Consider the following 27,937-nt stretch of genomic DNA (forward strand, 5'->3'; position numbering starts at 1 on the left):
CTCTGAAATTAGAGTGCGATTTGCACATTCCCATTCTAGTTAGATTTTCACCAGTTGTTAATTATTTCAAACTGTTTAGTGCAGCCAGAATTTCTCTCTCAAGCTGCATCTACCGTATGTGAAACCAACCTCTCACTACATGTCATAGAGTCATAGAGATGTACAGCATGGAAACAGACCCTTTGGTTCAACCCGTCCATCCCGACCAGATATTCCAACCCAATCTAGTCCCACCTGCCAGCACCCGGCCCATATCCATCCAAACCCTTCCTATTCATACACTCATCCAAATGCCTTTTAAATGTTGCAATTGTACCAGCCTCCACCACATCCTCTGGCAGCTCATTCCATACACGTACCACCCTCTGCGTGAAAATGTTGCCCCTTAGGTCTCTTTTATATCTTTCCCCTCTCACCCTAAACCTATGCCCTCTAGTTCTGGACTCACCAACCCCAGGGAAAAGACTTTGTCTATTTATCCTATCCATTCCCCTCATAATTTTGTAAACCTCTATAAGGTCACCTCTATGTAATAGTAATGGATAATGTTTTATGTTTTCTATTAGTCTGCTGTACAGATGTAAGTATAGCAATCATGAACTCCAGTTCCTTTATAGAATGTGTTGATTTTTTTTCATTTTTCTTTGAACACTAATTGCAGCACAATTTTCTATTCGCAGTAGCTTTAAGTCATTTCTATATTGTTTCACTAGACACTCATTATCAATCTATAGTAGCATTGCTGCACAGACCTATGTTAATTATCCAGATTAGGCAGGAGTACACATTACTCACTATCTGCGTTGTCTGTGCAATATTCTTCAATGATATTAATGATAAGTGATGCTGAGCTGTGTAGGTCTGTGACACTGAATTTCTCCCTCTATATGATTTCTCCATTTTGTATGCAGAAAGATAAAATAATCAATATTCATCGGCACAGAATTCAAATAAGAATATGTCTACCACGTGCCTTTATTGTGATACTTGTATGCTGAAAATGAAAAGTATTGCACTTTATTGAAGATAAGGCTCTTTATTTCAGACAACTGTATCTTAATGTCTATGCCTGTTTGCTTTTTATTTAAACCATTTTATTCTAATGAATTTAGGGTGTAGTTGATGCATCAGGATAGTTGATATCTGTGAAGAATATTAGATCATGCAATTTTTCTCTGAAGCCCTGATTTTTAAAACTGAAGCTGATGTTTTTAAATTCTATATCCTGACAGTTTTCATTCTATGTACTGGGAGACCTCTGTGGTGTTACTTTTGAAGCCAATGCTCCAGCTTTCAATGTTTACTGCAGTCTTACTGCAGTGTAAATGGAAGAGTGATTCTCCCATTGCTCTAATACAGCAGATTTACTGAAGCAGTGTATCACTGTACAAAGTGTAAATATTATACATCATACTAACACTGGGAGATACACAGCATCACGAATGCAAAGTGCTCCTTGAATCGATACATAAAGAGTTTTATATAGAAAATTTGTTAGAGGTCTTGCAAATATCCATAATAGAACTTAAAATAAATGTAATTCAAATTGTTTGTCCTTCTTGACACCTTATTCAAAGTCTCTTAATTTTTGATGAGAGATTTTTACTCGAAAATATAAGATGTAAGTCCTTTTTGTTTTGCTTTCCCCTTTCCAAAACCTTTTTTCAGTTATTCATTAAAGATTTTTATCTTCTCTTCCTAAGGTGGCTTTATGTTTTCTGTGAATTTGCATGTTTTTTTTAAGGCACCTTGTCTGAATTTTCAATGCCTTGTGAAAATGCCAATGGGGGCAAAGGGGCAAAGGGGCCATTAAAAATACCAGCACTGTGCAACATATCACCTTCAAGGTGCTGACCTGATACTGGCAAATAATCAGCAGTACAGGTGGAAAGTATGACAGGAATCTCACTCACAAAGCAATTAAGGCCAATTTTCTGTATTAAAAATTTCATTTAGAGCTTGTGGAAGAGAAAAAGTGAGAAATTTAAATTAACAGGCATGTTGTAAAAACTGTCAGATTCAGGACAGCTGGGAGGGGGCAATTATGGCTGGCCCCGAGCATCTCTCTGACCCCATAAGAGGATCAGTAGGTCAAAGGGCAACTGAGCACCTGGTAAGATCTGTCTTTAGCACTTTGTTATGAATCCATCTGTTGGGATACTGGACAAATCCAATCCTAGAATCAAACCTGGTTTGGTAAACTGAATTTAATTGTGCACTGTGTTTACCGTGAACACATGCACAAGAGGCTATAAATGTAATTTATATAATACATGAAAAGAAAATAAAACTCTTTCTTTTGTACTATAAAAGAAGTTGAAATGGTCTTATTACAAGTATCAGTTGGGCACTGGGCACCGATATTTATATTGTGGCATTCTCCATGGGCACCAGCCACATGCACCCCACGCCCATGGACATTGATGCCGAATATGTGCCATCCTCTCAGAACCCGTGGCACATCTCTGATCCACATCAAGGATGCTTCTGAATTCCCAATGCTGCATCTCGGGCTACACTGGCAACTATCATTGTGATGCTACAGCAAAGCACAGTGCACTCAGAGGCATGTACCCAGCTCATGGACTTGACCAGGCTGCATCTCCAGGCTATTTATGACTGTAATAGTGATCACTCCCTCTGAGACTACCTGCCTTGCATTGCCTTGCCTTTTTGCACTATGTCCCTTCAGCCAGAGATACAAGGCTCATTGTACTTCTGCCTTGTCTTGCTGTTTAACACAGACAACCTGGAAACCTATCATGGATATCAGCACGCGTCAGTCAAGTTAAAGTTCACTCAGGGTCCCAGCACGGTAAGGCAAGGGCAGCCTTTTGTAGCAGTCCAAGTGCTTGGACTTTGTCGGCCAGCCACTAGGGGTGGTCAGAAACAGGATGCAATTCACACTCGGGATGAGTCTTTCTGCCTTATTGGGAACTGGAATTGAAAGAAAGAGAAGATGAAAGCAGGTTGCACACCTATTACTTTTGGTGTATGTGAGGTGGTGTTCCAGCCAAGTGAGTAGATAGTGCAGAGGGTTAAGCAAGGTCAGGGTTTGGGGTGGATGAATGAGTGAAGAAAAATGTTGCCAACAAGAGTGAGGATGGTAGAGCATAGGCTTTAATGGGATGTAGGTACAGTAGCAGAGACAGTGATCATGAAGTATTGGAGAGAAAATGGTGGTACTTACTCTTTTGTAGTGGAGAAGGTAATTGATCTTCTTCCTATAATGTTCTGCATTCCACTATGCAACTGAAACCGCTTGAACGAAGGTGGGAACCTCTGACTAGGCTGGCATGATGTGGCATTATGACATCCACTTTTGATTCTACCTCTGCATCACCCAATCCAACATCACCTGCCCATACATTAGGGCATCACTTTTCAAATTTCATCTCCGATTTAGCCAAAGAAATTTATGACTCCCCCATTATTCTTAAATTCCCCTTAGTTCGAGCCTTTCTTATAAGGATCCACACAATCGAGTTCCATCAGGATCTTATATGTTTCAATAAGACCGTCTCTCATTCTTCTAATTTCTAGTAGGCAAAGGCCCATCTGTCAAACCTTACGTTAAGCTCTTCATCCCAGGATTTAGGAAGTGAATCTTAACTGAATTGCTTCAAACACAGTTAGTTTATTTTTTTGCCAATATGGAGTCCAAAGTTGAAGACAGTACTCCAGTTGTGGTCTCCCCAAAGACCTATACAAAAGAACAAAAAAAATACAGCACAGGAACAGGCCCTTCAGTCCTCCAAGCTTGTGTTTTGCCCTTCCAAAATAAACTGTCTTCACTTAGAGGATACATATCCCTCTGTTCCCTTCCTATTCATGTACTTGTCCAGCTGCTTCTTCAAAGCTGCTATTGTGTCTGCTTCCACCACCACTTCTGGCAGCATGTCCCAGGCACTCACTACCCTTTGTGTGAAAAACGTGTCTCACACAGCTCTTTTAAGCATCCCCCCTTGCAGCTTGAACCTGTATCCCCTAGTGATTGCCTCCTTCACCCTGGGAAAAAGCCTCATACTTTATCCACCATTTACGCCATTCACAATCTTATAAACTTCTTTCAGGTTGCCCTGCAATCTCCTGTGTTCTAGTGAAAACAAGACCAGTGTATCCAAGCTTTCTTCATAGCTAAAATCCCCAATACCAGACATATCCTCGTAAACCTTTTCTTTACTCTCTCCAAAGCATCCACATTCTTCTGGTAATGCGTGACCAAAACTGTTTGCAATATTCTAAGTGTGGCCTAACTGAAGTTCTATAAAGCTGCAGCATAACTTGCCTATCCTTATACTCAATGCCCCTTCCATTGAAGAAAAGCATGCCATAGGCCTTTTTTACTACCTTATCTACCTGTGCTGCCACCTTCAGTGATCTGTGGACCTGTATAATTTCCACCTGTAATTGACCTTCCAAAATGCATCACCTCACATTTGTCCGGATTAAACTCCATCTGCCATTTTTCTGCCCATGCTTCCAACTGATCTATATCTTGCTGCAGCCTCTGACAATCCTCCTCACTATCCACAACTCCATCAATCTTTGTATTGTATGCAAAATTACTAATTATACCTGTTACATTTTCCTTCAAATCATTTATGTAGACCACGCACAGCAGAGGCCCAGCACTGATCCCTCTGGAACATCACTACTCACAGCCCTCCATTCCAAAAAGCATCCTTCCACTGCTACACTCTGTCTCCTATAACTAAGCCAGTTCTGTATCCATCTTGCTAGCTCAACCCTGATACCATGTTACTTCATCTTTTGTACCAGTCTGCCATGAGGGACCTTGATAAAGGCTTTACTGAAGTCCATGTACACAACATCAACCATTTTTCCCTCATCAATCATCTTTGTCACCTCAATTCGATCAAGTTAGTGAGGCATGACCTCCCCTGCACAAAACCATGCTGTTTATTATTAATAAGTCAATTTGCTTCTAAATGTGTGCAGATCTTGTCTCTGAGAATCTCTTCCAATAATTTCCCTCCCACTGATGGGAGGCTCACAATGTAATTGTTTAGGACCTCACTTGCCTCTTCTGACACCACATATACATTCCTTCCTTTGTCCTGGAGTGGGCCAACCCTTACCCTGGCTACCCTCTTGCTTTTTCTTTGTGAATAAAAAGCCTTGGGATTCTCCTTAATCGTGTTTGCTAATGACTTTTCATGATTCGTTTTAGCCCTTCTAATTCCATACTTAAGTTCAGTTACAGCAAAACTTTTCTCCCATATTTCATTCTTGTTGCAATAAATGCCAACAATCCATGTGCCTTCCTAACCATTTACTGAGCCAGAATCCTAACTTTTAATGATTCATGTATCAGGGCAGCTAGATTTATTTGGTCCCCTGAATTCTGCAATCGCTTTCTGTTAAAATAATATACTTTTTTGGTCTTCCTGCCAATGTGGACGAATTCACATTTTCCCACATTTAAACTCCATCTGACAAGCTTAGCTCACTCACTTAATCCTGTTATATCTCTGTGCAGACTCTCTACCTACTCTTGACAATGTAGTTTCTTGCTTTATCTTCATATCATCGACAGATTTAGCTGTTGTACATTTGGTTAATTTATCCAAGGCATTACTATAGATTGCACATGGTCGAGGTCCCAAAACCAACTCCTGTGGTGTTCTGTCAACTCAGAAAAAGTTACATTCGTTCCTTCTCTGTGGTTTTAGTTAATTTTGTTTTAATCCATGCTCATATTAACTATTACGCCATGAGCTTTTAATTTGTGTTTGATATCACAGATGCATTTTGTAAATCCAAGTATTCAACGCCTACAGGTCAACTTTCTTTTTGCTTCCTCAAAATAATGAATGACTGCACCCAATCACAATGTGCTTTTTAAAGTGTCCTGATATATTTCTTAATGATAAATTGTAGAAATTTTCCGATGACCAATTCCTGAATCTCCTGATTCCCTGCTTGTTATTCTCCTTTCTTGAATAATGGTATTATATTTGGTGTTTTCTAATCCATTGGGTAGTTACCAAATCTGAGGAATTTTGGAAAATTATAACCAATGCTTGTACTCTGTCTTTAGGCACTCCTTCTAAGATTCAAGGAAGCAGGCATCTCATTCGGGGAACTTGTCAGAGATTACATTTAATATTTTTCCCAATACCTTTTCCCTGATAATGGTTTATGATTTATTTTAAGTTCCCTCCATCCTTTCGCCCTGAATTCCAAGTACATTTGGGAAGTTTTCTGAGTCTTCTACAATGAAGGGAGATAGAAATAAATGCCTGTTCAGTGGCTTTGAAATTCCTTGCTTTTTCATTATCAATGAGCTTTAGTATCTCTTTTCCTATTTAAATATTACTAGAAAGTCTGACTTTCACCCATTGATCACTATTCCTGAAACTGCATGGCTTGCTAGCCCATCTAAGAGGGAAGTGAAGGGTCAACCACATTGCTGTGGATCTGGAGACAATGATGGCAGATTTTCTTCTGTCAAGGATGTTCGTGTCCTCAGGCGTGCTTTTGTAACAAGTGCTGGTAGTTTCAAGGTCATCATTACTGAAACTAGCTTCATATCAAAGACTTATGAATTGAATTTAACTCCAATAGCTGTCATTATGCGATTTGAACCAGTGTCCCCAGAGCATCACCCTGGACCTTTGGATCACTAGTCCAGCAACAAAAGACTGGACAGATTTTCAGGGCAACTAGGAATGATTGAGAAAGTAATAAACAGGGAGAACAACGAGTCTATGAGAAAGCTAGGTGGCTGTGCCAGTAATGCCCAAATTCAGGGCTAGATGATGGAGCAGAGCTGGCACTTTTTTTATTCCCTTGTGAGACATGAGCATTATTGGCTGGCCAGCACTTATTACCCACACTTGGTCAAATGCAGTATTGATGTTAAGGATCGTCATTTTCACCTCTGGAATTCTGCTCTTTTGTCCATGTTTAAATGAGGTCAAGAGCTGAGTTCCCTGGCAGAATCCAGACAGGGTCTCACTGAGCAGGTGCTGCTTGATAGCACTATTGATGATACCTTTCATCACTTTGCTGATGATTGAGAGTAGACTGATGGGGTAGTACTCAGCTGCTTTTTGTGTACAGGCAGAGTTTTCCATATTGTTGCATAGATGCCAGTGTTGCAACAGTACTTGAGGAGCATCAAGTTTGGGAGCACGTCTTCAGAACTATTGCCAGAATTTCATCTGGGCCCATAGCCTTTGCACTATCCAACTGTTTATTGATATCACATGGAGTGAACTGAATTGCCTGAAGACTCATATCTGTGACCACAGGGACTGCTAGAGGAGGATGAGATGGATCATCCTGTTATGGACCAGACCAATCCCCCTCAAAATATATTTTAAAAATAGCCTGGACCCTATTTCTTTTCATATTTTAAAGGTAAGTGTAAAGCGTTGTGTTCTAGTTGCAATTCGACTTTAAGCAAAACACACTTTATTTTTACACTATATTTAAAATACAGGCAGAAAAAAACAAAAGAAAAGAATTGGCTTAACTGTAACTTTATTGAAATGCTTGATAAAATAATAGATATATTAACTACTACTAATCAATTGTTTCAATATAGTAACATCCCACCAACACGCACTTGGCAAAGGCAATTTCAGTAAAATCTATTGTCTCACATGCAATTCTAGCAGCAGGAAGAGAACCCCAGATTTTAGCTGTAACAGAGAGAGGAATAAGAGCTTCCACATCCAGCTTCAAGACCCAAGGCAACTGCAGAAAGCTAAAATTAAAAATCCTGGTTCTTTGGAAGCTTGACCCCACCCATCAGGCTGCTTCCATTGCTCCAACATTTTTTAAAAAAACAAGGCTTCACAAGCTGTCTACTGGCTTTGAATATACTGCTCACACTTCCGTCTCAACCTTTCCTCATAGAAAAAGCTGGGACAAAATACATTACTTAAAACAGTAGTATTGTCACAATCTGACTGAAGGTTGCTGCAAATGCTTCAGCCTCACCTTTTGGGTTGATGTTTTGAGCTCTTCCATCACTGAGGATGGGGGTATTTGTGGAGCATCCTCCTCCAGTGAATTGTTTAATTGTCCACCACCATTCACGACTGGATGTGGCAAGATTGCAGAACTCAGATCTGATCCATTGGTTGTGGGATTACATAACCCTGTCTATGACTTGCTGATTATGCTGTTTGGCATGCAAGTAGTTCTGTTTGTTGGCTTCACCAGGTTGACATCTCACTTTTAGATATGCTTGGTGCTGCTCCTGTTGCAGTCTCCAGCAACAGATGGTAATGGTTTAGTGGGGGTATGCCAGGTCATGAGTTTGCAGATTGTTTTGGAGTACTGCTCTGCTGTTGATGGCCACAATACCTAATGGATGCCCAGTCTTGAGTTGCTAGATCTGTTTGAAGTTTGGCCCTGTAGCACACCAGTAGTGCCACACAACAATGGAGGGTATTCTCAATGTGAAGGCGAAACTTTATCTCCATACAGACTGGTGGCTTAGGAGTGAATCTTAGAACTGTGCAATGTTCAAGTTCACCAAAGTGAGCTTTGAAAATTTCACTGGCTTCCTAACAAGCTCTTTAATGAGCCCATGTGGGCATTCAGTGGCAGCAACTGTGTTTCCAGCTTCTCTGTTCTTTTTCCTTTAAATTTGAATTAATTTGGGACTTACATTTCATTTCTATTTCAAGGTAGTATATTTGCCTGTGTTTTCTATTTGGAAGAGTACGTTGCATATATCCTTGGTTTGAATGCTTGGAGGAATTTGTCACTCAGAATGTTTACAGTCAGTGGCCATCTACTGTACCCAGCCTGTGTCTATCATCTTATCAGTAAAGCAAGAATTAATTTGCCTCGTTGACAATCTTTCATTTTAAGGCTTTCTTTGCTTGTGATCACCCATTTGACATGCTGTAACACCACAAACATTTTGCAATCTCCTTTCCAGATTATTGGAGATGATTTTGATTTCTTTACTGATTCATTTACAATCATAGTTGTTAATTCTAAATGTGCTGAGTTGAAATAGGTCTCCGTGCTTAACCTTATTTTTCGAAAATACCCCGAATAAATTTACTTCAGTTGTTCATTGATGTCTTTCAAGCTTTACCTTTTTAGATTATATACCTCTGTCTTCATTTTTGACTTTACAAAATCCATAATATATTGAATTGAATAATCTTCTTGAGGTGTTCCAGGGATGCTATAATTGAAATTTTCTGCAGGTTATCTGTGAATCAGTTCAAGATAAGCATTTCTCCAATGCAGCCGGCCATGAAGCAGTTATATATCACCTTAACCAACTCTGACTCTGAACCACTTGGGTTTTTTCAGTTTAAGTTTTGTTGATTGAAGTCACTGGAGCTGGTCCAAGAAATTGTTAACTGTTCGATATTGAATTACTAATTTAAAAATAGAATGATGGAAAGGTGTTGTGATTGAATCAAGTTGACATATAAATGTTGAGAGCAGCCAATATTAGGTGGCTCAATGTTATACTTAACATAACCTTAATTTACTAAACTTAATTAGATGTTTATCAAGTTGCAGCAGTGCAAGATGACCATCCAGTCAAAGTATAGTGTGTACTTTCTAGCCAACCTTTATAGTGGTATAATTACCGTTCGTAAAGGATGAAAAGTGCTAGAATTTATAAAACTTGAACAGTGCATGACAAAATATTTTGTAAACATTGTAAATATAATACAAAAACAAACTGGATCAGAATAAATAATGTTACAAAATGAGGACCGTCAGCTTTATATTGATTTAGTTTTAAACCTGATTATTAAAGGAACTGAATTGAGTTGAACATAGACAATAGAAAAGAAACCAAAACCTTAGTAAAAGAACAGAAATGATTTTCTAAGACAATTACCTAGATTAAGAGGCTTTTATTATGACAGTGAAACAGGGGCTAAATGAGTCAAGGCGTATAAAGAGAGGATGGGATTATTGCACTGCAATAGAGGATCAGCTATAATCCTATTGATTGGTGGCTCAAGCTTTATGGACTGAATGGCCTACAACTCTTCTTTTCTATGTTTCTGCACACAAGGTTCATTTAATAAATATTAGCATTCAGTGCCTTACTGTTCCTGATTGTTGTGGGTGTTTTAATTGAACAAGTGACAGGAAGCACCATGGAAAATTTTGTTTGCAGAGAACATTGAACTGTTTGGTGAGAATGATGAAAAAGGGACCCAATATCTGGAGGACTGGAAGATTGGGTGTGAAGATCAATAAACGAAAGGTGCAATAACTGAAGTGATAGTTTAGCAAAGGAAAGAAGATCAGAGTGAATTTGTAAATTAACTAAGTGAAGCTCTGATTGAACAGCTTTAAGTACCTGGAGCAGTGAATGAAGAAGATGCAAGTATGGAAATGGAAGCTAAGTGATGGATTGGTTCTGATTGGTGTAATTGGAAGGAATGTAGTTGTAGGTAATAGGAAAATATCTCTAAAACAGCTATGAGACTGTGACTGTGAAAAACCCCTGGACAAGGCTATATCCTTGTTAGATGTGGATACCTCTGTGGTCATGTGAATAAAGATCAAGTCAGACGTTTGAATGTCTGGGCATCAACAAAACTTGTGCATGTTTAAAATAAATAAGCTAAGAGGAGAAACTGAACTGATATGGTCATCTGTTTCTGAGTGAGAGAGGAAATGTAGTGAGGTGGTGATGAACTTGGCAGTGCCAATATAAAGGAAAAGGGAAATGCCAAAGATCAGTTGAAGAATTGCACTGGTGAGAGACTTAATGCAGAATGTTTAGAAAAGGAATGGGTGGCTGATAGAAGGGAGATGGACAGGGATGATAAACTTATCAGCATTCTGGCAAATCTAACTAAAATGGAAGATGCTGAAAAAGATAACATCAGGAAAAAGCTTTTACACTGTAAGTGAGTTGTTACTTGAGGGCATAAATTCAAGACCACCTACCAAAAGATCAAGATAAAGATTATAAATAGAGGAAGGTTAGATAGAATAGCTCATTGAATGGAAACAGCAGGAACTATAATAATTTTTAAAAGAATAATGCATAAGTGTTTGGAAAAGGAATAAATGAAAGAGAAATGGAGAGAAGATGAAAACTAGATACAGAGCTCTTTCAGAGACAGAGATTCAGTACAATGGACCTGAAGCCTACCTTCTCTGATTCCATAGGGTAGAGTTCAACTTGCACAGCTGTAAAACTGATATACAGATTTTGTCCTTGCCTACCTCTTACAGTTCTCTTTGCCTTTGTAATATTGAAATAATTATTTTATCATTATTTTCTTCGTTTAGAGCGAAACCTTTTTTGGGTTTACCTTTGCCTCTCCGAGCTTGTCTTTTTGCTGTCCTATACACATTCTAGTTGGGTCTTTGCCCTCTCTCCCTGCAGATTTATGGAGTTAATTTTTCTTCTTTACTTAAAAAAAACATATTTATGTCTTGCTGGAAATAGACACTTTTACAAGTTTTCTATCTTGAACTTAGCAGGACAATTCACAAGGAAACAACAATAATGTGGCACAGCCACCAACTTACACTTTTTTAGATTAGATTACTTTTTAGATTAGATTACTTACAGTGTGGAAACAGGCCCTTCGGCCCAACAAGTCCACACCGACCCGCCGAAGCGCAACCCACCCATACCCCTACATTTACCCCTTTACCTAACACTACGGGCAATTTAGCATGGCCAATTCACCTAACCTACACATCTTTGGACTGTGGGAGGAAACCCACACAGACACGGGGAGAATGTGCAAACTCCACACAGTCAGTCGCCTGAGTCGGGAATTGAACCCAGGTCTCTGGCGCTGTGAGGCAGCAGTGCTAACCACTGTGCCACCGTGCCGCCCACTGTATGAAACAAAAAGCTAACTGGTTTGCAAATGGACCCTGACTGATAGAGGCTTTGTCATTGAAAATATATCAGTGAGGTTAGGAGTGTCAATTAACTGTCAAGCATTGTATCTAATCAACGTTTGGAGATGCCGGTGTTGGACTGGGGTGTACAAAGTTAAAAATCACATAACACCAGGTTGTAGTCCAACAGGACTAATTGCTTCCAATTAAACCTGTTAGACTATAACCTGGTGTTGTCTGATTTTTAACTATCTAATCAACATTTGTTGGAAAAGCTGAAAGCCTGGGTGAAGCTGACATTGGACAACATTTGTTAAATAATCCACTGTGGAACACTTTCGCACACTAGAAGCTATTTATCTTAACACACGGCTTGCTCTTCTGTAGACAGAATAACATACAAATGCATTGCAAATGTTTCAAATCAACAAAACAGGTGACAGCTATTCTCTGGTTCACTTCTTAAGGAAATTGCATGACCAGTCAAAGTCAATTTGCTTGGTTTAAATTTAAACAATGCTTGGTAATTAAGTGTCAAACCTCATCTAACCGGTGCATTCTACATGACAAAGCCTAAACCTGTCAGAATCCTTTGGCCTACCAATGAGCACACTCTCCTCAGAATATAAAATGATTGATATTTCTTGCTACATTGATATTTCTTGTGAATTGTCCAAATGAGTGCAGGCCACAAATCTTTAACAAAGTGTATTTTTTTTTATTAAAGTTCCAATTCTCTACGATGAAATGAAGACTTATTTTAAGTCTAAACATTTCTCATAATCCCATAATCTCATAATTCTCATAATGCGAAAGTGTTCCACACTGGATTATTTAACAAATGTTGTCAATGTCCACAATCCCAGGTTGAAATTTATTTTGATTATTTGTTGTCACTGATATTTAACCCAGAAAGTTTAACAAGTATGTAAAGCAGGTCAAGATGATTGCTAAGTTTTGTGGCTTTCCTTATTACACATCACTTTGAAGCTGTCCTCTTTACAAATATAATTTCTGATTCTAAATAAAAAAGCTCAGAGTTTTCCATTTTAAGTTGGTTTGATTGAAATCATTCACACACCGTTGTGTCTCTTTGTCCTGCAAAGTAACCTGCATCTAGCATTGAACTTGTTTCACTTATATGCCAAATGCTGCAATGCGTATTCTTACAATATAGCAAAACACTTGAGTTTTCAGGAAATAATTAGAAGTGGTGATACAATACCATTTTAACTTTATTGAATTTCTCCTGTTTAAAAAAAATCAAACTTTGGCAAGGTAGTTACAGTTTTGGGCCATTGTTTTTAGAAGGATTTTAGAACTATGAAAATATTACAGGAGCATTCATCAGGTTATTACCAAAAATAAGAGCCTTTAGTTATGTAGAAAGTAGCAGAGGCTTCACTTCAAAGGATCTTCTTCACTTCAACAGAAAACGGTAACTAGTAATGTGACATCATGAAAATATCTGTGAGGTTAAATAGTAAAGGATTGTCTTCACTGCTGCTGAATTCTAACAAGAAGGTTAGATTTAGGAATATGATTAGAAATACAACAGGGGAGCACACTGTATGTTGGAACAAATGGTTGTTGATGCAGACAATACTGAAAAGGACATTTCTTCATATTTCTGGAGCAAGATTATAAACGATGTAAAAAGTGTGACACATCTGAAAATATGTATCTTCAGTTGAAAGGCTAATTTCAGAGGGATCTGATGAACCAGTGTTTTAATTTCTTTAATCCAAGATTTGAGGATTGTTAATTCCATATGAATATATTGTTAAAAAAATGAAACTCATTTTACATAATTAAGATTTATTCAACATATTGAGTGCATTAGAAATATGTAAAACAATCAGTTGCTTCACATATGTAAATAAATATGAGCAAATAGTGCACTTTGCTGCCACTGGTAAATACTGCAGAAAATATTATCTCGAAGGAATTATCTGCCTATAGCTCATAATGGTCATTATAAATTTTGTATTAATTCTATAGGAATTAATTCTATAGGTTAGGAAATATGATTTTTATAATCCTTCCACATATTGATGCATAACAAAAGTTGTTATTTAATATAGTAAAATAATATATCAATTGACATAAAATAGTTACTATTTGCTTATGTTGATTGCTATTTATAGACCTGCATTAAATGCCAGAAATGCTTAGTAGATCTGGCAGTGGTTTTGATGGAAATTCTTTGACCCCAAAATATTAACCTTGTTTTACTGTCCAATTTGCTGCCAGATCTGCTGAGTATTTTCAACATATTTAGTTTGGTCTTCAGATTTCCACTTTCTGTAATATTTTGCTTTTATATATTTGAGCTGTTAATTTGTAACTTTGTACAGTAGATTCTTGATGAAGGGGCTTGTATAAATAAGTGTCTTCTGTTGATTATTAGAATTCGGTGGAGAATTAGTGGAATTAATAAAAATGAGAATTCTGTTGCCACATTAGATTTTACTTTAATGAATGGAAGTCTCGCAAGACTCGTTTCACTTTGTAACTGAATCACAAACTGAACATTCCTTGTTATTGTTCCCTCATTGCCAAGAGTAGCAATATACCTTTCAAGTATCTAACTGCAATTCCCCCTTCCTCTTGCAACCATACTTCCAATGACTATGGCTCGACATGGCTGCTGTCTTCCAATGTTACGTCGCTTTTGGAATGTTGTGTGCAATTCTGGTCTCTCTCCTTTAGGAAGGATGTTATGAAACCTTAAAGAGTTCAGAAAAGATTAACAAAGATGTTTCCAGGACTGGAAGGTTTGAGTGAGAGGTAGTGGCTGAATAGACTGAGGCTGTTTTCCATGGAGGTTGATGGGTGACCTTATAGAGGTTTATAAAATCATGAGGGTAAAATCATGGATAGGGTAAATAGCCAAGGTCTTTTCCCTAGGTTGGGGGAGCACAGAATTAGAGGGCATAGGTTTAGAGTGAGAAAGGATAGATTTAAAAGGGACCTGAGGAGCAACTTTTTCACGCAAAGGGTGGTGAATGTGCCAGAAAAAGTAGAGGAAGCTGGTACTATTACAATGTTTAAAAGGCAACTGGATGGGTATATGAATAAGAAGGATTTTTGAGGGATATGGGCCAAGTGCTGGCAAATACACTTGGCAAATGCGACTGGGATAACTGGTTGGCATGGACGAGTTGGACTGAAGGGTCTGTTTCTGTGCTGTATATCTCTATGACTCTATGACTATGGTTTTCAATTATTTTTACCATTTATGCAGAGCATTGTATCAAATGACAGCCACCACTACTACTTCTTTGCAATGTTTCCCATTGTCAATAATTGATCCTCTTACAGCTTCCAAATTCAAAATAAGATAAACTTGCAGAGGACCATTGCGGAATGTGTCGCAATGAAGGCATCTGCACTAATCAATATCTGTCACAAAACATTCTGAATTCCCAAAGCGTTGGCTTGTATTTTGTACTTAAATTTATTTTAAAAAGCCACTTTCACCATAACTAGTCAATGTTAATGTTATAAATATATTTAATCACTATCATTCTTACCTCAAGCTGTTAACAACTTTCTGATGACATCACTGCTGATGTGCTATTTGATCAAAGCAAATTATGGGATTCTGTTGGCTGTTGGGCATTTGTGTTCATCCGCCAAATATATGATACTACATTTTCAGGCTTTACTTTACCCAATTAACAGCCTCATTATTTTGCAAAACAATAAAGGGTAATTTTCTTGCATTTTTGAGCACTTTTGTTTGAATAGCAAATTACATAAAGCCCTCTTGATGTTTTGAAAACTGGCAAGCAGCCATATTTTGTTTTCTCTTCCAGTGTAACAATTTAATTATGAACTGGATTCTGCTGTAAACAGTTTCTCTATAATGCAACAAATGGTAAAACTACAGAAAGCACACCTGCCCCTTGGATAAGTACTAGTAAACAATCAGCTGTCCAAATTTGCAATGTGCCAGTATCTGCTGCAGCTGGAAGACGGAGATATTTTCAGAGTGAGACTATCTTTTCACATTAAAGTGCAAAGAGCTTTCTTATCCAGGACTTGACCAGCTTACCTCTGATAGATGGATATAAACCAGACCCAAGTAGTTGTCACAGGGACAGATAATCTCATATTGAATAATTGCTCATATTGGAGCCTTAGCAGACAATCAGATGGGCTTGTTATTTTAAATTTTCAATTGGAATCTTTTGCTGGAATTTTATTGCTGTAGATTAGGAAAAACACATGAATTATTTTCATAATATTACCGATTACTAAGTCTGGGATTTTCTGAGTTTCTGTTTTGACATTATGGTTCTTGGTTAAGCCAGTGACTCGGATATAATCCTCTTAATGGCTGTTTCGTCTGTTAGTCTCCCAAGAGTTGTTTGCCTTGGAAATTGAGTGGTTCCTTTGGCATGAGGGAAGTGTTTTTGGGATGGGAGATTATAAAGCATGAGCTTCCTGGCTAGACCATCTGCATTTTGCACAGCACATCACGTAGCAGGTTGAGGGTTAGCTTTGAGTCAAGAAGGGTGCAATCCGTTTTCATCATCTGTAGTTATGACTGGGACTGGGATTAATAAGTGACACTATTGGAGGTCAAGCTATCGCTAAACATTATCCTGAGCGTTGACTTCTAATTATGTACAAGAAAAAACTTTACACAAGGCTTCTACATAGAACCATCTCTGATAGTTTTACTGACACATGATCTTACGTCACAGACATAGACTATTTTATTGTTACTAACACTTTATCCTAAAAAGAAAGGGCATATGGCATGTACAAACCATCATCTTCAGTATGACTGGTGACACCTGCTCACACCACCATTTTACACCCAGTTCCATGAAACTGACATCCATCGTTGTTCTTGTTTTATTCATTTATAGGATGGGGGTATCACTGGCTTGGCCAGCAATTATTGCCCATCTCTAATTGATCAGGGGGCAGTTAAGAGTTATTGAGTCATAAAGTCATACAGCATAGAAACAGATCCTTCAGTCCAGCCAGTCCGTGCCGAACATAATCCCAAACTAAACTAGACCCACCTGTCTGTACCTGGCCTATATCCCTTCAAACGTTTCCTATTCATGAACCTATCCAAATGTCTTTTAAGTGTTAGAATTGTACCCACATCCACCACTTCCTCAGGAAGTTCATTCCACACACGAACCACACTCTGTGCAAACAATTCACCTCTTATGCCTTTTCTAAATTTCTCTCATCTCACCTTAAAAATGTGCCCCCTAGTCTTGGGGAAAAGACAACTATCATTAACTCTTACCTGTACCTCTCATTATTTTATTAACCTGTATCAGGTCTCCTCTCAACTTCCTAAGCTCCAGTGAAAAAAGTCCCAGTCAATCCAGCCTTTCTTGATAACTCACAAAGACCCAGCAACATCTTGGTAAATCTTTTCGGAACTTTCTCCAGCTTAACAATATCCTCCCTGTAACTGGGCAACCAGAACTGGACACAGTATTCCAGAAGAAGCCTCACCAATGACCTGTACAACCTCAACATGATTTCCCAACTCCTGTACTCAAAGGACTGAGTAATGTAGGCAAGTGTGCCAAATGCCCTCTTTGCCACCCTGTCTATGTGTGACGCAAACCTCAAGGAATTATGTACCTGCACCTCAGGTCCTTCTGTTCTATAAAACTACCCAGGGCCCTAACATTATTTATATAAGCCCTACCCTTGTTTGTCAACCATATTGCTGTGATTCTGAAGTCATATGTAGGCCAGAATGGGTTTGGATGGCAGTTTCCTTCCCTAAAGGAAATTTGTGAATTAGATGAGTTTTCCGAACAATTGTCGACAGACTCTTGGTCATCATTTGACTCCAAATTTTGTTTTTATTTAATTCAAATTCCTACATCAGCCATGAGAAAGATTCAAACCCAGTACATTACTGGGGTCTCTGGATTAATAGTCTAGCGATAATACCATTTGGCCATTGACTCTTTGCTTCTTTCAGACCCAGGCGATGCAGGTGATTTTGTCCCTAAACAGTTCTGCTCCAAACTGTTCAGCAGTACCTTGTCTAAGAAAGAGTGAGTAGAATTGACTGTGCAGCACTGTGTTTGTTTGGCTGGTATTCCTGGCATAACTGACTAAATGAAGGTATCAGTATTCAGCTATCAGGTAAAACACAGCTGTGAGGTTTTCAGCATTGATAGATGGATGAGGATGAGGGTCAGTTCCTGAGTGTCTTGGATGGTTGCTGTGTGATTGATGTGGCTTTGATTCATTCAGCAATCTGAAAGACTGATGTTGTTGTGATATAAGGTGTGTGATTTATATACATTTTAATATCATTTCATTTAGAGTTTGTATTTTGAACTTGTGGTGTGAGGGTTTGATTTTTGCCTATGATGTGGTTTGTGATTAACTTATTTCTGTAGTCATAGGGATTTATATTAAAACATAATCTGAAAGAGAGAGACTTCTTGGAGAGAAATGGAGTCTTGTTCTCATTAGATGGGATTTTCAAGTGAACAGAGTAAACACTTGTGCATTAGGTTTCAGTTAGAAGGTTCTAGAGTCTTTTTTAGCTTAGAGAAAAGACCCACAAAGAAAGCCCTTTACATTTCAGTTTTGCAGATGTCTTGGCTAAACCTGCATGCATACAACAGTTGCTTCTGAAGAAAGGGGATAGTCTAGAACAGTTAAGAAATAGGTTACCTCAGTTCAAAGAATTTAGTTTGAAAGTTCCAGACCAAAAGTATTAAAATCTGATCTGAAGGGATTATTTGAAGCTGAGAAAGTATAAGCTTTGTTATATGATCACTCAATGAAAGGTCATATTATCAAGACCGGGAATTGAAGCCACAGTAAAATTAAGCCCTATAGATGTGATAGAGAAGGAAATCTCACTGGGTGTGTGCACTTGCCTAATAATACCATCAGCTGGGATCATTACACTATAGTACAGGCATGGCCACCCTATTCGCATGAGGGGGCTACATTTCACTTTTTCTCACTCTCTATGGAGAGACTGATCAGTGAATTTCAAAAAGGTAAGGATTACTAATATAGGAAACATGAATTTCTTCAAAAAGTTTAAAAGCAATAAATGGACCATTTAAATAAATAATAGAAATGAAAAAGTGCCAAGCAGCAAAGCTTAACAATAAAGCCGATCTTTTTCACTTTTTCATTAAGAAGCAAAAGCTAGAGAGAGAAAAAGCATCAGTCCTAAATCATGATCATCTGGGAAGAGGGTGGCAACTTGTTAGCATTGAGAAAGACATATTAGTCTTGAAGGAAGTATAACTAGGATTACAAGAATGAAATTTGGACTTCAATGGTTAAGTTATGAGAAGAGAGTCTACAAATTAGGACTGTTTTCTAGAATTTAGAGGGTTTTAGGGGTGATCTGATTGAAATCTTCACGAAATTAACAGGAAAAGACAGAATAGATAAAGATGAATTATTTCCATTGATTGGAGATTTTAGAATTCGGAGCATAGTTTTAAAGTAGGGCAAAGACCAATCAGTTAAAAACCAACTCTGTACACAAAGGGTGGTAGATGATTAGAACTCTCTTCCACAAACAGCAGTTGAGGCGAGATCGATTAAAGTTTTAAGTCTGAGATAGATAATGTTTTTGTATGCAAAGGTATTCAGAGATATGGGCCAAACAAATACAGAGTTAGGCCACAGATCAGCCAGGATCTCATTGAGTGGTGGGACAGGCTTGAGGGACTGAATGACCTACTTCTTTTTCTATGTTCTTGCTTTCCTATGTTCATCCCGAGAGATGGTTTTGGAGCTAGTGGGTAGTGTGTAATAGAAATTTAGTTCCTTCCTGCCTATCTCCTTTTTAATCTAAGGTGTTCCATTTGCATGTCCCTTATTCTTTTCCTTATCGGGTCTTCTTCCCTGCCTTCCTTTCACCTTTCCCCTTTTCCACTCCAGTCATCCTACCCTATCTCCTTCTCTTTCTTGAATTCCTCCCTACTCTCTCATCAACCATCTTACTCTTTCTCTACCTTCTACCTGGATCTATCTCTTCGTACTTCTTATATTACATCCTTCCCATTATCATTTCACCTTCATTCATTCTTCCCTTTTTCTCTCACATTCTACTTTCCTCCCTTCTACACTCTAAGTTCCTATTGAACCTCTTGTGCTCCTTGTGCATTTCTTTTCTCTCCTCCTCCTCTCCTGCGCTCTTGTCTATTCTCCTTGTGTTCCATCTTCTACTACCTCAGCCTTTCCCTTTTACCCATTGTATGATGAGAATGCAATTTTATTTTCTTCTTCCCAATAACTCATGTTATGATTCTAGTTGACGTTATTAGCAAGTCAGATCCTTGACAGGAATCTGCTTTGCTCGATCATATTTCATCTTGTTACTGACTCAACACAAAGGTCTCTCATAAGCATGCAATACTGCAGATTTTTTAAAAAAAGTAAAGCTAATGACAAAAGAAGTGATCATCAAAAGAGTGACCCATACTACTTATAGATTCAAAGATTTTAACTGTACAGTAAAGGTGTAGTCCCATTAATCCCAAATACTACATTATAAATTGAAAAGTAACAAAACAGCATTTGGATAATTCCTGGACAAACCACCACAGTTCACAAATGCCATGCACGTAATATTCACACCAGAGTCCCTGTATTTAACATCTTGGTTTAAGTCACATTTGACTTTAACTTTTAGACTTTTCCTGGAGCTAAAACTGAGCGTCACTGTACTCAGTTTTAAGTAACCTCTTCAGGGTTTTTATCTATACATTTCTGATCTAGGAATAACACGAATTCTTCACTCCAAAGTAATCTAACTGACTATATTATTGTTCCCTTCTCAGGAACACTGTCTTTACAGCCATCCTGTTTTAAGGATTAACCTATTCAAATCAAACATGAAACTAAAACTACCTCCCTCAGTGTGGGCATTTCCCTTAAGCTTAATAAAGACAATTCCAAAATTTGACAAACCTCTGAAGCACCATTATGTACCATGCTGGGTTACAAAACAATCTAGGTGAACATAAGTCCATTTGTAATAGATACCTATTCATTCTACAACCAAGCTTCAAAAACTGGTTTAAAATAATTGTCATGGTTACAAAAATACTTAGGATATTTATTAACTTCAGACACATAGAATATTTAAACAGAGGATTCAGGGGAGGTAACAGAATAAGATTCCTTATATTATTACAGTGTGTATCCATTGTCACCTAAACCACGGAAGATTATGGGGTCTAATGCCTGTCCATCATCAAACTGAATTATTCACTGCTTGGCTGTCGATGAAGATGGTCAACTTATTTGCGCAAGAAGTCACATGACACCAACAGAATCTTTTTATTTCTGTGTTATACAGGCATCTGTCCAGTGGCATGTTTTGGAGGTGCTTGTAGTGCATAGTCACTGAATATTAGAACAGTGTTGCAACTGAGGCTGGAGGACTGTACAGTCGTTTTCCTCACACTATTCTATTGGTTGCAATATGTATGAAGAGTAATTTTTCCAGTTTCAAAGATGACCATTTGGATACTTTGTCATAATCAGGTTTTAAGCAAAAAGATCTATCAAACCAGTTTCTTAATAACAATATTTATGGAGTTATTATCAAAACATCAACTTACTAAATTAAGATGCAAGAATTGCTTAACATTCTGTCAGTATTATAGAAGTATAAATGCTAATCTTATAAATATTCTGCAAACACATACACTTATTTCAGGAACAGAGAGAAGAAAACTAGGCTGAATCTTACCATATTTTGATTGAGTTTGATGGAAAATTTCTCTCCATGAGACCTAAAGGGATTTTAAGCTTTGGCAGAAACACCCCTCATTAAATACCTATCCTGTCCTTCTGGTGTCTCACTTTACCATTGCAACTATACTGTCTTATCTTTAATGCAGTTTCCCAAGTTCACTTTAGTCAACTTTGCCTTCTTAGTCTTATGATCATTGTTATTTAAAGTTTGAAACCATATCTTAGACTAACATATCTCCATTTCAAACTGAATGTCAAATTCTATTATTTATGTTACCTACGAGATTCTTGATTAATTCTTTCGTTTGCATGCTACCAGGTCTGGAATGAACTCTCTCAGAAATTATCTAGAATAGTCTCAAACTAATTATCCCAGCTACCTTTAGTAATCTGACTCACACACTGTACATACAGCTTGACATCATCCATGATTATTTACACCATTTATTTCTTCCTATATACTCTGTCGTACAGAGCTGTTAGGGCTTCCATAAACTATTCCTGCATGTGAACTCTTGGCTTTCCTATTACTTACCTTTACCCAAACTATTTCTACATGTTGTTCTTTTGACCTATAGTTGCCCTTCATTGCTGCTCTATTGTCATTCTTCATTAACAGAGTGACTCCACCACCTTTTCCTAACTTTCTCTGTCATCATGAAATGTCAGAAATGCTTATAACATTCAGATCCAACCTTGTCAACTTGTAATCAAAACCCTGTAATCACTGTCAGGGTTTTGCATATTTAATTCCAACTATACTAACAATTCATCTGTTTTGTTATGAATGCTGAATGCATTGAATTACAGATCTTTAACTCTGCCTTTTTGTCACTTTTGTGCTCTCAGGCCATATCTGCTACATTAAGACTTAAGAGCATCAGTAGACCATTTGGATCTTTGTGTTTACTTGACACTTCAGTTTTCTTTGGAATGCTGTGAAACGAGACTCATTGTCTTCTACGGCTTACTGAAGGTTGTAAAAAGCCATAATGTCTTTCCCACCACTCCAGCATCACATTTCCATGTAAACAGAATTCTCAACTATGTCCTCTGACTGCATTTGACTCAGGGGTAAAGTACTCTTCATGCATTGTTTTACTGTTTAGCTTTTGTCATTTTCGTAAAGTCTGTGATCAGTCACTAGATAATTTAGATTCCTGCTACACTAACTAAAACCCACTGAACTGGCTGCTTTCTGCTGATTGATATATACCTACACTGCCAGCTAGCTTTCTGTTTGATGAGGTCTTTTTAAAAACTATCTTAAAATCAGCAAATTCTATATCAGCATTTGACTCTTAATGTAAATTTAAATTTGAGCTAAAATTAACAGAAATTACCAATGAACTGAGTTCCTAGCTATACACTCTCTCCATCTTAATCTAATGTGATCTCCTCCTTAATCTTTACACCCCATTGCCTAATGTCCGAGTGCAGGAATGCTCCAAAACCTTTTTAAAATCATACCTGCTTATCAATGTGGTCACTTGTTCTAATATCTTTTTCCGTGGCTGGTGTGAAATCTTGTTTAATAATCACTTTGAGATATTTAATGTTCTTTTACTGGTTTATGGGATGTGGGTATTGCTGGAGAGGCCAGCATTTTTATTACCTTTGAGAAGGTAGTGGTGAGCTGACTTCTTAAACTACAGTTGTCTTTCTCCTGTACTGTGATCATTTGGGAAATTCCAGGACAATGGAGAAATACTGATAAAGTTCCAAGTCAGGATAGTAAACAGGTGCTCCCAGGTTTCTGCTGCTCTTTCTCAATGTTGGAGCTCACAGGTTTAGAAGGTATTGGTGAGTTGTTGCAAAGAACCATTTTGGTTGTTTTCACTGAAGCTCATTGTCAGTGTTCCATTGGAACAATAATGCGACCTGAAAATAAATTGGTGTTTATTTGGGATGAAAATTACCTATGATCCCCACGCAAAATAGGGACCTCCTCTCATCAAAGTGAGCCATAAAGGAAAAACCAAGATGAACATGATGTGGAAGCCAATTGGAAAGCCATGGAGTATAGCTAGAACACTTCAGACTGTAATTGTGATCCTAATCTATTTTACTGCAGAATACCCCTGTGCCTGATAGGATCATGATTCCTAGGATGTTGATCATGTAGGATTCAATACTAGTGATATGCTTTACTGTCACAGGGTGATGTTTGATTCTCACTTGTTGAAAATAGACTTTGCCTGGGATTTGTGTGGCATGACTATCACTGAGGTTTGTCAGCACAAGCCTGAATGTTGTCCAAATCATGTATGTTGGAATGAATTGTTGCAATAGCCACAGAATGTGGGCACATCAAAACCATGAGTGAGTACAAAGTCTTCATTTTAAATGAGTACATGTTTGGAATGATTTACCTCTTGTTTGTTGACATGATTAAGTTCACTGCCAAATCTGTTCTGTTTGAGCCAGTTTATAGTATAGGCATGTTTCAAGTGGGTATTGTTTATGGTGCAGTTCAGCACTAGATGTAATTCTGCTTTGAATAACATTTATTGAAGTTTCCAAATATGCCAAGAATTGCAGCAGAAATCATTTATAATTATCACTCAGGCTCACAGAACATTTTATTTGTGTGTGCTAGAAGTTTCATATGTTGATACACAGAATCCTGTCCTTTGGAGAACAAAAAGAAATTTGTGTCTATGTTTTTTTTTTAGTTGAGAAAAGGTACTGGAAACTCCCAATCACCGTTGCTTCTTCACATCAACACCTTGATCAAATGGTGTCCATTTACCTGGTGAAAGGTTAATCAGCTCACTAAGATTAATGGTTAGCAGATCCTGCTGCATTTCTCTGCCAACCATGTTACAACCAATCAGCACCTTCTTCTCATGCTGTATTAATTGGTGTTCACTTTTAATAGTGTGGCTTCTTGATCCCAGTCCTGATGCAAGATGAAAAGCTTTGACATGGTGCTGTCCTTTAGCAATGTTAAGTTCTGTATTATCAAGCAATTAATGGTAAAATTGTTCATGAACACATATCAGCAAAGGAACAGGAGTGGGCCATCTAGCACCTCAAGTCTGTTATGCCACTCAGCAAGATTGTAGCTGACCTAATGGATGTCCTATTTTTATACATTATCCCTTAGTAACCTTGGTTAGCATAAATCTATCAATCTCAGATTTAAAATTAACAATTGACCTAGCATCCACTGTTGCTTGTTAAAGAGAGTTCTAAACTCTTACCACTCTTTGTGTGTGAAATGTATAAAGCTACTGTCATGGAAGCACTTAGTGGTCTTTAATTAAAAGCATGATTTGTTTTGTTTAATGAGATATTGCTAGCTTTGTGATGAACTTGATACAGTAATTTGATTTCTTTTACTCTTAATTTCCTGTGAGACTACTTGTTTCTCAAAAGGCATTACTGCACAGATATTGGTTGGGTGGGGGTGAGGTAATGAGGGTGAGTGGCAGTGAACTTTACAATTCTGATAATGTATACGTGAAATTGTTACAATGTTGTTAACTTGTTCTTGCTTAAGGAGCATTAAAGGCAATGTATTCCATATTATTTCTGGTATCGTCTCAAATCTTTCAGAGATTGGGATTAAATTACATTAAATTATACCAGCCTACTTCATTATCCTAGATATCTTTCAAAAATGTGGTCATTATCTGAAATTCAATAATTCTCATTAGCTTTATTTTTATGTTGCCTCTGTAGGTTCAAAATTTAGGACAGGTTGCACTAGGCTCTGTTGATCTATGGTAAAATCAGCAGTCGTTTTTTCCAAAAAAATGGACATTCCAACCTCATCTGGCCATTAATAATTTAACACTTACTGGACCTGTCAAAAATGTTCACATTGGAGGGTTGGATAGAACATAGGACATAGAACAATACAGTGCAGAACAGGCCCTTCGGCCCTGAATGTTATGCCGACCTGTGAACTAATCTAAGCCCATCCCCTTACACTATCCCATCATCATCTGCAGGTTACAGGAACTGCCGTTAATGAGATGATTATTCTTGCTATCATAAACTTAATTTTAATGTGCTGCTAAATATTATACAAAATTTGCAGCATGAAGTCATAATTAAAGCAATAAAATATCATCGCTAGAGATATATGAATAACTGATTGCTTACTGTCTTGTGTCTTTTGTCTAGAATTGCCCTTCTATGTCCGACCTCAAAATTAATCTGACAAGCATTTATTCTATGCTGCCATGTAGGTACCTTTTACTTTTAGCAAAATTTTCATTGATTATTTACTGACTTCCAAGATCTTGGTTAATTGTCTCTCATTTTTTTCCTGATTCTTTAGTTTGTAAAGGCATTGTCATTCATCTCTTACAGCAGAGGTTCTGAGGAGCTCTTTTCCTTAGCTGGCAAGTCTGGAATGAGGGGCATGGTTCAGAAAAAGGAGTTGAATATTAAAGACTATGATAAAGAGACATTTCTTCACTCAGATGATTGTATAGCTTTGTAATTGTCAACTGCAGATTGCTGTGCATTCTGGTGGGAAAGTGGAGTCAAGTTTAAAAGTCAGAATTATCTTATTGAATGATGGAACAAGTTTGAGGTGCCACATAACTCACTCCTGCCCCTATTTCTGATGTTCTTAGATAATACAATTATTTCTCATTACCTGAATCCAATAATGTTTTGTTGCCAAAGTTTGCTTTCCTTTTCCTTTAGATTCTATTGCACTTTCTTGTCTCAGCTGTTTCCATCCCTTTAAATATTTTCATTTTTCTCTCTTTTGTCATTTCGCAGCTTTTTACTTATTTCCTTTGGAGTGGGACATAATGGGTAGCATCCTTGACAGGGCAGAGATAAAAGCCTACCAAAAACCACAGGCTGCACTGAAAGAGTGAGGTTGCAATAACTATATAGCTCTCTTGACCAATTGCTTGTTATTAAATCTTATACTGGACAAAGGATTTATCCTATCCATTTTGAAGGCCCTCAACCATGGTTAAAACCATCCCCTGCATTACCCACCTCCCACTCCAAGCACATCATTAGAGCTGATGGGACTGTACTAATGAAACTTTGTGAACAGGTAACTGCTGTGTTTTCAAACTGAGCACTTCACATTGCGTTCAGTTTCAGTGCAAAACGATTACAAGCCCATACCCAAGTTTTTAAAAGGCATTGAGGCTCTGAAAATAAAACTTTAACAATGGAATTAAAAGTTACATAATGAATACATGTAATCATACATTTCTCCCCATTTTTAATTGTCTTTTTAAACTTTATTTTGGATATTATAAATGTCAATGATTAGGTTAGATTAGATTAGATTCCCTACAGTTTGGAAACAGGCCCTTCAGTCCAACCAGTCCACACCGACCCTCTGAAGAGTAACCCACCCAGTCCCATTTCCCTCTGATTAATGCACCTAACACTATGGGCAATTTAGCATGGCCAATTGGGGAAACAAGATAGAAATTGTGTGGTTAAAGTAGACTGGATGAATGGGTTAATGAGAAGTTAGAGAGACCATAGAATATATTTAAGGAGAAAAGTATCAACAAATGTATATTTCATTGAGGAATCTATGAGAGGAATGCACTTGTGATTTACAAAAGAAGTAAAAGAATTAAAAGATGAGGCATTCATTGCTGTGAAAATTACTGGCAAAACAGAAGGTTAGGAATTTAAGAAACCAGGATTGAGATTAAACTACAATAATTTATACAGACCTACTTCATTATCCTAGATTTCTTTCAAAAATTTGGTCATTATCAGAAATTTAACATTTCTCATTAGCTTTCTTTTTATGTCACCTCAGTAGGTTCAAAATTTAGGACAGATTGCATTAAACTCTGTTTATCGATGGTAAAATCAGCAGTCTTTTTTTAAAGAAAATGAACATTCCAATCTCATCTGGCCATTAATAATTTAACAATTATTGGACTAATCAAAAGTGTTTATATTGGAGGGTTGGATGGAACATAGAACATAGAACAATAAAGTGCAGGACAGGCCTTTCGGCCTTTGATGTTGCGATGATCTGTGAACTAATCTAAACCCATTCCCCTACACTATCCCGTCATCATGCATATGCTTATCCAAGGATTGCTTAAATCTCCCTAGTGTGCATGTGTACATTGGCAGGCAGTGCATTCCATACCCTTACCACTCTCTAAGTAAAGAACCCACCTCTGACATCTGTCTTAAATCTATCACCCCTCAATATGTAGCTATGCCCCCTCGTACAAGCTGACATCATCATCCTAGGAAAAAGACTTTCACTGTCTACCCTATCTAATCCTCTGATCATCATATATGTCTCTATCAAATCCCCTCTTAACCTTCTTATTTTCAATGAGTACAGATCCAAGTCTCTCAGCCCTTCCTCATAAGACCTTCCCTCCAGACCAGA

At 37.7% G+C, this 27,937-nt stretch overlaps 1 protein-coding gene across 2 annotated transcripts in view; it reads left to right on the forward strand.

Annotated features, from left to right (window-relative positions):
- LOC122556662 (pro-neuregulin-2, membrane-bound isoform-like) overlaps window positions 1–27,937 on the forward strand; it is a 693,482-nt gene that overhangs the window by 60,767 nt on the left and 604,778 nt on the right. The window lies entirely within an intron of this gene.

Source organism: Chiloscyllium plagiosum, chromosome 14, assembly GCF_004010195.1.
Source record: "Chiloscyllium plagiosum isolate BGI_BamShark_2017 chromosome 14, ASM401019v2, whole genome shotgun sequence".
In the NCBI taxonomy this organism is placed as follows: Eukaryota; Metazoa; Chordata; class Chondrichthyes; order Orectolobiformes; family Hemiscylliidae; genus Chiloscyllium; species Chiloscyllium plagiosum.